The following is a 9,692-nucleotide window of genomic DNA, read 5'->3' as shown; positions in this document are numbered from 1 at the left end:
AAAAAGTTAACTAACAACCAATCTTGCAGAATACTACATTATTATTTAGCTTTACAGAAATGCTCCTCTCAGCTCTGCAACAGAAACAAAAGGTGCCAAACTTCTCACCAAGCCATAAAACTCCCTAAATCGTTTACCAGTCGAGAAAGTGTTGATTTTGTCGTTTTGATGTGTTATACAGTCTCTGGCAGCGCACAAAAGGCTGTTGCGGTAATTAACAGTGACAGTGTTGTTCTCTAATGGGTTTCTTTCCACACCGAGAGCAGCGGGGACCTGATTATTTTCCCAGATCGGTCTTGATTTGTCATGTGAAGGTAATTCCAACAACACCGCTGCCAGGGGGCGAGTGTCCCATCAGCCTGTGCTGCATGGGACCGGGGTTTGAGAAGCGATAATGTGTTTAGACACGCTCTCACACTTCCCCTCTGAAGCACATGCATACATCATCTATCGATATATCTATATCCATCTACGATTGTAGATGGATACTTACGCAGCACATTACCCATACACTAACTCCTACTGTAATGATGATGATAATAATAATCATAATAATACTAATAATGATAATAAACTGGATACAAAAAAACAAAACAAAAACAAGAGAAACAGCTGTTAAAATAACGTATTATTTTGGGCTATATTTATATATATATGCCCAGAGAAAGAGCAGCTGAATTACGAAACAACAGCAACTTACATCCGGTTAACAGAATCTTATCTATCTAAAGACAAAAAAAGAGGAACTGTAATTCCCAACTTTGCTTCTCCCAAAAGGAAAGAAAGCCTAAAAGACAAAACCCCACTTAGGGGTCCTGAACGCGGTTCTCGCCCGAGGCCATGAGGTTGGCTTAATTGCTGTCACATGTAACCTTACCTGTCTCCCAATTAGCCCCGTGACTCGCTATTAGCAGATTCCATGAGCTGTAGGCCAGTGGCCAAGGGCACCTCAGGGTTTGGGGTCCAATAATTAGAGTGTAATTCTATACAGCTGAGGCTTATGATGAATTTGACCAGAAAAGGGGTTCATTAAATGAGGATCAACTTCAGGTTTACTATTGTATGTGATCTCCTCACATTAATCCCTCAATAAAGACAACATCTCCCTCAGTTTCTTTAGAAAGTAAAGTTATTGCTCTTTTTAAAACTCGTAAACAGTTCAAATTAAGTGACATTTGTGAAATCTCCCTGGCTGCATTTAGACGGTTCACACAATAACGTTAAAGTGTATTGTTGGTTATTTTTAGTGATGAGAGAACTTTTCAGACCCTTTACAACTGGGAAAAGTCTGAAAGAGTCAGCATCAATAATACAGGTTTTTACTATATTACACTATGTATGATAGATAGTTTAATCTAATGCATCATATTCTTTAAAATTATCCTATATTGTCACTGACTGGTGAGAACCACAAATCTCAATGAAGGCAACTTTGAATGAGCCCAAAGAAACAGCCCTGTTTTCATCTTTCTGATAATGCATTTTCCAGCTGATCCAAGAAGGTTTTTAAATCATTTATTTAGCTTAAGTTTGATCTCTTTCTCAACCCAGCTAGGGACAAATAATCCTTCAATGTATCACTGGACAGGAAGAAGACAACAACTTTAATCTGAAAGGTAACTAAAGCTTTTAGACAAACATAAAAATAAGCTTTCAAAATGTGCCTCTGAGATGTAGAGGTATAAAGTAGCATACAGGTATAGCATTACACAAGTACGTACTTAGTTTATACCACTGTTAGTTTCAAAATGTTTATCCTGCCAAATGTTTAATGTTTGGAGATAAAAGCTGACCTGAGGGGGACACAAGTATTTCTTAACACCACACTATGAACACATGTTTTCTCATAGACTTTTGCAGACTTGTTTTCAAGCGTATTTGTCACAGGTCAAAAACTAATTATAAAGGTCATGACATTCAGTTTTGTTTTTGGGATCCCAATAAGAAGGTGGAAAAAGAATGCAACATAATTTCTGTGACTGATTTAGCTGCTGCACCTTGAACCATCTAATCACAGTGAACCTTGCACTATCATACCTAAAAGTAAGTTAAACAAATGCACAGAATAGCTTGCCAGTGTGTGTTTCTCAGTGATGGATGGCTGGACCAACTGGTGCTGCGAGGCTCTGACACACGAGGGTGTCAGGGCAGGGGCAGGGGGTGGTAAACATGACCGCACCGGATGGCCTAGGAAATGCAGAGGCCACCGGTTTGCTTGTTAATTTATGGACGGCCTGACAACACCAGAACCCACAATGCAATGCTCCGCTTGCTAAATATGATCCCATTGAGGAAAGGAGCCATCAAGCGAGCAGGTATGTAACCTGAGCGTGCTACCGAAATAGAAATTCAAAGCTAAGAATGACATGTTTGTTAGGAGGTCTTACGTCTGCCGCCCGTGTCTTGCATGACCCGTGAACAGATCGTATCTGGATGCTCTTGTGCTCGCAGGAGGTTAAGCGCTGATGAGCTGCTCTGGAGAGGCTCGCTGATGGACAGACAAGGAAGAAGTACATTGTAGTTTACCAAGTACTGTGAGTCTGCAAAAAAGACAGCATGTGAATAAGTGAATCACTTAAATCTCAACATCTTAATCTCAGACACACTGAGGATACACTTTAGGGGCTTTTTGCAAGGCATTACATTGTCATAATTCAGGAGTGACTGACCCCACATTCACATACAGTCACACTGTGCAAATGTGCGAGGGTGTTTACTCACGGCAGAGACACAGATGATGACGTTTCTTGAAAGTCAGCGTTGTTTCCTTTGGCCGATTGGGGTTGATTAAGAGGTTAACTGTGCAGAGGCATGGCGTCTTTAAGGGAGATTTATCTGTTCCTGCTCTGACCCCCTCGGGGGTAGCTTCCCTCACCCCCAGTGTCCCCAGGATTTATTTAGTTATTTGTTTATCTGTTGGACGGGGTCACCATTTTCTCTGCACTACATCTCAGTCCTGTTTGTGCATCTCGAACCCATTTCTCATGTCGTTTCTTGTGGGATTGTGTCGCTGGATGCATTTGCTGACTAAGAGAAGAGGACACGAGGGAAGGCCCCACAGAGTCTAGTGACCTTTAACATTTGGCAAGGATACACTCCCAAAATTGGTTATTTTCATTTAACACGTATTTTGCTATCTGTTCAACTTTGGCCCCCATTTGGAGGAATTATGGTGTTCTCCTAATTGCTTCCTGACAGTTTTAATTCAGCTGCACTTTAATTTATGGCCTTTATTTCCTATTTTTGCATTATTTTATTAAAGTGCGTGTGTGAGTTTCACAATGGTAGCAAACCATAGTTTACAATCCTGACAGATGAAACTTTGATTTATCATTTCACACAGGAAAATGTTCCCAGATTTAAAAAACAAACATCATCAATACACATCACCAATTTATTATTACAACCCAGCATCTTATGTTTATTTGCTTTTGCAGTTTAGATTCATCACAGTGTCAAAACAATAAACAACATTTCCAGGAAGTGGATATATTAATTCAACAGTTTTACTGTGGGAAATCTATCAGCCAGTCCTCCAAAGAATCAAATGACTATATGCAAACAGCTTCTTAGATAATATTGAATTACATGTTTTACTATCAAGCTACCAGGTCTCATTCTGTGTTTGAATCTTGCTTGAACATACTAGGAACATAAAGACATCTCAAGAACCACCTTCAACAACGTAAAATCCTCAAGTGATTGCTAGTACTCACTATCTCTCAAAATGTCACACACACGCTTACTCAGCCGCACATACTCTCACACCTCTTGTGTAAGGGGGTTTGTCGCTGTTAAGAGGCAGCGGGCATTTTGCTGAGGTGAAGGGGGTGGGGGGGGGCAGGTGGTGGGGGCTATACAGGGAATGCTATGTGGCTTGCCTGACCTGACATGTCTCTGAAGCTGGAGGGGGTCTCGACCTTTGACCCAGGGCTCCAAAACTAGGAAGATGAAAAAAGGGGATAGGGAGGGAGGGTTTCGCCTCTAAACAAGGGCTTCTGTTTCGACCACTCCAGGAATGTCAGTTCCATAAAAAGAGCCTACAGAGAGAAAGAGAAAGACGGATGAAAGAAGACAGAGAGTAAAGAGAAAGAGGAAAACTACATCTAATCTATCTATCTAATCTATCTATTGTATATATCTATCTATCCATCTATCTATCTAACATCTATCTAGTGGTGGGGAAGGGTTAGGATTAGGTATATTTACCGTGGCAATATTGTATTGATACTGCTATCAATCTTTTATTATACACTATTAATAGTGATGATCTATTTCCCCTGATGTCAGCTAGAATGAGAGTTACTTAGACAATACAAAAAAGGAGAAATCGGAAATGTGTGTAATTAGATTGAACAGATATTGACAAACTGCATAATTTGCAGTTAAAAAAAGGTCATTCCTCATTATCTATCCATCAATATATCTCTCTATTTATCCGTCTATATGTGTCGCTATCTATCTATCTATCTGAATCAATGATTAATTTCCACAGACATACTGTCCTGCTTGGTCAGTGGTGGTCAAGCAGGCCTGATTATAAACCATGAAGCGTTCAGACTGTGACCAATGCACTTAACCAAGCGGAGTATACTCAGATTCTCCACCCTTCCTCCACCGTCATAACGCAACCTTTACTGCCATTTTTACTCCAAACTGCGGTCATGCGATCAGGCAATAAATTAACCTCTGGACCCTGGCTGAAGGCTGAGCCCTTGTGACTCTCCGGTCGAGGCGAGCCGCAGCAGAGCGGTGTTGACTCAGCATTGCAGGGGTTGAGTCAGGAGATAACCTTGTTTTTCACAATGTCTTCCTGGTTGTGGACTGAAGTCTGGACGAATGCCCAACTCGACCCAGAGAGAGCCTGTAACCTGCTCTCCGGGTTAGAGGCAGAAACTCCACATGCCCACTACTGTGTATCTGAGAGGACTTGTGTCTTCTGACAGATGTCATCTTTGTGCGCACTCAGGTTGTGATAAGGATGCCAGCAGCAAAATTAGGCAACAAGGGAGTTCAGAGCAGAGGGACTGGAGATAGTGAGGGTGAGTTCATTCATCTCCAAGTGGCTCCTGAGTGATTTGAACAAGCTGCATATCTGTAAGGAGGCAGCTACACCACACAAAAGTGTTTCAATCACATCATTAAAGTTAACCTTCTGAAATCTACTACTTTTCCCTGCTTAATAATCCCCATAGGAATTTGTATATCAACTTAAACTAGATTGTTTTTGTTTCAAAAGTTTAACACAAAATGTCTCCTACTTCACAGAAAAGTTCATTCTCAGCACATTTGAACTGGAGGTTTCAAGTGTCCGCATCCCACTTGTCCAAATTGCATACTGAACCACAAACTGCTTCCAAACTATAGGCTTGTACGTCCACGTATTAAACTCAGATTTAAGGTGAGTACGGACACACTTTCCTCCTTCAACAGATGGAGCAACGTTCAAGTGTCACACACTCTGCACAGCGAAGGACACACATCCAAATTAAGTCACAAAAGGAAAATACACTTTAAATATCGACTGATAGTGGAACCAAATAAGAAACCAATTCCCCCTGCATCATTTTCAACTATTACTACTAATTATCAAAACAATTAGAACATTAGATATATTTACCTGCAGTGTCAAAGCTCCCCTAACTTTGTCTGTTAAAGTGCATCAGTTGTCTGAATTACAGGTGAGATTAACAGCTCATCAGCAAGCATCTTAATGGTCACTTTAATGAAAGGTCAAAGGGGCTAACTTGTTCCGACAGGATCTATTTGTGGATCATGAATCCCTATCGACAGTGCCAGCGACTAATCAGAGGCTCATAGGGTTTTCAGAGTTGCCTTGGACTGATCGTAACCTCTGATTGAATCAGCACTAATCCTCCAGTGTGACGTCTTTCTGATGGAATTTCCACAGGCCTACCATCCGACGGTAATTACATGACCCCAGAGATCTTCAATACCCTGAGTGTGACGTCAGGGTATTCTGTCAATTTTGCTGTCTGGTTGCTGTGGGGCACCCGTCAACAAGCAGTCCCCAAAATCATTGAATGAAGCAGTTGAAGTTGAAATGACCCTGCGGTGCCCAGGGGCGTCACTTCACTTCTCTGTACTTCAGCATTCGGCCGCTAGCACACAGGTCTACTCAGAGCCTGTCCTCTAACTGCTAAACGTGTGTAGGGGTGGAAAAAGGCCAAATTCCCCTCCCTGCAGTTAAAATCTCAGACGGTGGTCTTTAACGCATACTCCCACTCCCGCTCCCTCCCTTCAGCACTCCCAATAAAAACCTCTGACCAACAGTTGACCTTTTGCATAGCCCCCTTCTCGCTGCTCCCCGTCCTTCTCCCTTCTTTCCTTCGCTCTCCTTCCCTCCGTCCATTCCTTCTTCCCCTCCGCCACAGCGGTCCACGGCGGGCCAATGGGAACCAGCAGCTGCAGGGAGAGAGGGTTGGGCAGAGGGGGGTGTCAGGGTCAAGGGGGGTCACAGTACTGGTAAAGTCATCGCAGGGGCTCCGATGTGGGGGCATCGCTTCCCCCTTCAAAGGCTGCGCAGTGACGTCCATACACCCCTTGCACCCCTTCTCCTCTTCCACCCCCCCCACCTCTCACTCCCTTGCGGCCCCCTTTGGCCCTGCTGTTCCTTGGCTCTCAGGGGTCAAGACAGCCGAGGGTTAATAAAGTGATACCAGGTGTTGGCCAGAAAGAAGCGTTTTTCTTCCCCCCTTCTTCTCTCTTAACTCCCACAAGCAGCAAGCTGTGGGCCCCCCATTTCACACCCCTGAATCCTGCTGGGACAGCGAGCCTGAGAGCGAGCCGGTGGAAGGGTTTGGCCGTGCATGTCAAAGTAAAAACAAGCTTCAGATAGGGTGCAGGACATGCCCTCTCTGTGTTTGTGTGCACGTGTAAGTGTCACACGTTTCCTGAACGTGTGTGTTTGCACATGTGCGGTTGCACAAAGCTGCCACCACAAGCATAGAGGGGGAGGGGGAGATACTAGCGGGCTAAATGGCATCAGAGCTTTAAGGGGCCTCTGGGACAATACGGGGTTAACCGACCCAACAAAGTGGCCGATTATGTCTCTGTGGAGGAACCTTGGCAGCAAAAAAGATCCCAAATCCTACCACTGTCATTCCACACACACATGGGGAGGGGGAGGGGGTAGAGCTGGCTTAAAGGCTGTGCAAAGAGTTGAGGTGAAATGGTGGTTTCTTCTCTTGACCACCAGAAAAGAGGAGGCTGAATAGTTGCAAAGATCAAACCCAGTGAAAGGGAGTCATTGTGGCGAGTGCAAATGGCCTCCGACAACGAGCGAAGAACAAACAGAAGGAACCCGTCAGCGTACGAGTGCTAGCAGCAACGAGATGCTGTAATTAACGAGAGAGTGCTCTGACTTGTGTGTGAAAAAAGTGTGCATGAGAATTTGACCATGTGTGCACAAACATGAGCCAGGACATTTGCAAAAACACCAGCAGCTCGCCTCCGCCTTTCAGTCCAACCTGCTAAATGAAGGGGTCCTAATTAACGATAATTAACATCAATGACAAGTTGGAGCCATTAGTCCGGCTAATCCCCCGTTTACATTTCCCCTCTCGCAGGAACCCTGCTGGCCAATTCTACCCAGTCACAGAAAGGACGCATTGTTAACGGGCTCGGCATCAAAGATACGAGCCAGCTTCGAAATGAGTTGCCTCCATTAGGGCCTGAGAGTCGGTCCTGATCCGAACGCTGCTCCAACAGCCCGGGGAGTGGAGGAAGGGAGGAGGTCAAGCCCAACGTTTACACTGTTCCATCCGATCCATCAATGACTCGTTTGCACTCTTTCATGATCCCTGGCCATGTTCTAAAAGAGAGAAAATACAGCGGAGCATGAACGGGGCAGTAAAGGATCTGATACTGTTAAAGGACTTGAGTGGACAGGGGCTTTTAAAGTGACAACTTCCCCATGAACAGGAAGAAGTAAAGGAAGTGAGGCGTGTGCGAGTGGATAACATGTTCATGCTTTTGATCATGAGCGCAGGTGCTGGTGAGAGTAACTGGGAAACAATCTTCCTGCTAGTTTTAGGAGTGTCACACTTGTGGATAATTTGATATTCAAAGTTATATAAATACATTTGAACAAAACAAATGGACATTACGTAAATACATGAAGATTTTCCACTGTATTTATTTGTGTTCCTGTTTCACTACTGTCTGTGGAACCTTCTCACAGATCTGTTGCAAAATAAATCTGTTGAGTAAAGAAACTCAACAGAGAAAAACATAAAATACCATTTAGCTTTCTGTTTCCCCTTCTCTCTCACACTTTAAGGTGTTTTACTCATCTTGGTGAGTAATACTCAGCCTGTGAAAACATTTGTATATTGTCTTCTGTGGCTCTGGGGGAGCTTTCTAAAGTCTTAAATACTTTTGAATAAAGCCTAATATACAACAAAACCTGGCTTATGAACTATGGGTGTGGATTTTGAAAGATAAGGGCATTTTACAAGTAGGGTAGGTCCAATTAAGATCATATTTTGTTACATTATATGGGAAATGTGGGATCAAGTAATCTGAAACTTGGCTTATTTCATGCACTAGAAGTTAGTATTGGCCACTGTTGCTTTGATTTGGAATCACAGGAGAACCGTTTTCCAGTAAAGCCCAGTTAACTCTTACCGCATCCGTGTGGCTGCAAGGGTCGACGCCGTTGTGCATGTATCCGAAAAACTGTGAGCACACACTAACTACAACTACGCATGAACTAGAAGAGCAAAATGTCAAACTGCTTGCACCAATGTGAATAACGTGTTTTCTTTCTTTATTCGAACACACCATTTAAAAAGTGAAAAAAGTTCTCTTTGTTCAGCTAAATATCACAAACGCAGGACCTCTTCTCTCTGTTGTGAGGTCACTATCTTGTTTTCTAGTTCACATTTGTATATTCATGCAAGTGTGCAGATGTTTGTGTCAATATTAAGTATGAACATGCCTTAGGTTAAGCTTGTTAAACTCATTTCCCTCCATACTGTCAGATTGTGTGATGTATTAGTTTCCAACTCGTCATTGAGTTTAGTGATATCATAAAAAAATAAAACCCAAGATGCAAGTTTTGTTTTCTTTGAATTTTCAACCTTTGAATTTAATACAAATATGTAATTAGATTGGATTTCCTTTGCATCATTGTATAGACATTTCCCACCAAATCAGAGTAAATTGAACACATTGAGAATGTCAGTAAACTGAAATATGAATTTGTCCGTTGACAGTATTTGGCTGCACAGTATGAGTTTGTAATGAGTGATGCCCACCGGCTGGCTTGTTAAGGGGTTAAATGAATTTGCATACACTCGCATACAATACTTTTCTGTGTGATTTCACAGATTCTTTGACCCCAATTTCTCCCCTGAAAAACAGCAGAGGGCCCAGAGAGAGGATTAATTGTTCTGGATCTGCTAGTGCACAGTCCAAGTATGGCACTTCCTCTGCCCACCCCAAAAACCACAAAACCGCAAAGTGCCAAAGGCATCATTTCACAATACACATATTGTGAGCCAGGGTATAAGTCAAAGCCAGCGTCATGAGGGAGCTGCGCAGTTTTCTTTGTCACATTGAAACTGCTGACAAAGAGCTTTTATTGTTAATGTATAGCGCTTTTGCATTTTTTGAAAGTTCCTAAATCTTCTGCAAAGACCTCCAGAATCAAAAAGTGTAGAAGTTGG

Source organism: Pseudochaenichthys georgianus, chromosome 16 (genome assembly GCF_902827115.2).
Source record: "Pseudochaenichthys georgianus chromosome 16, fPseGeo1.2, whole genome shotgun sequence".
Lineage (NCBI taxonomy): Eukaryota > Metazoa > Chordata > Actinopteri > Perciformes > Channichthyidae > Pseudochaenichthys > Pseudochaenichthys georgianus.
This window is presented reverse-complemented; position numbering follows the sequence as displayed.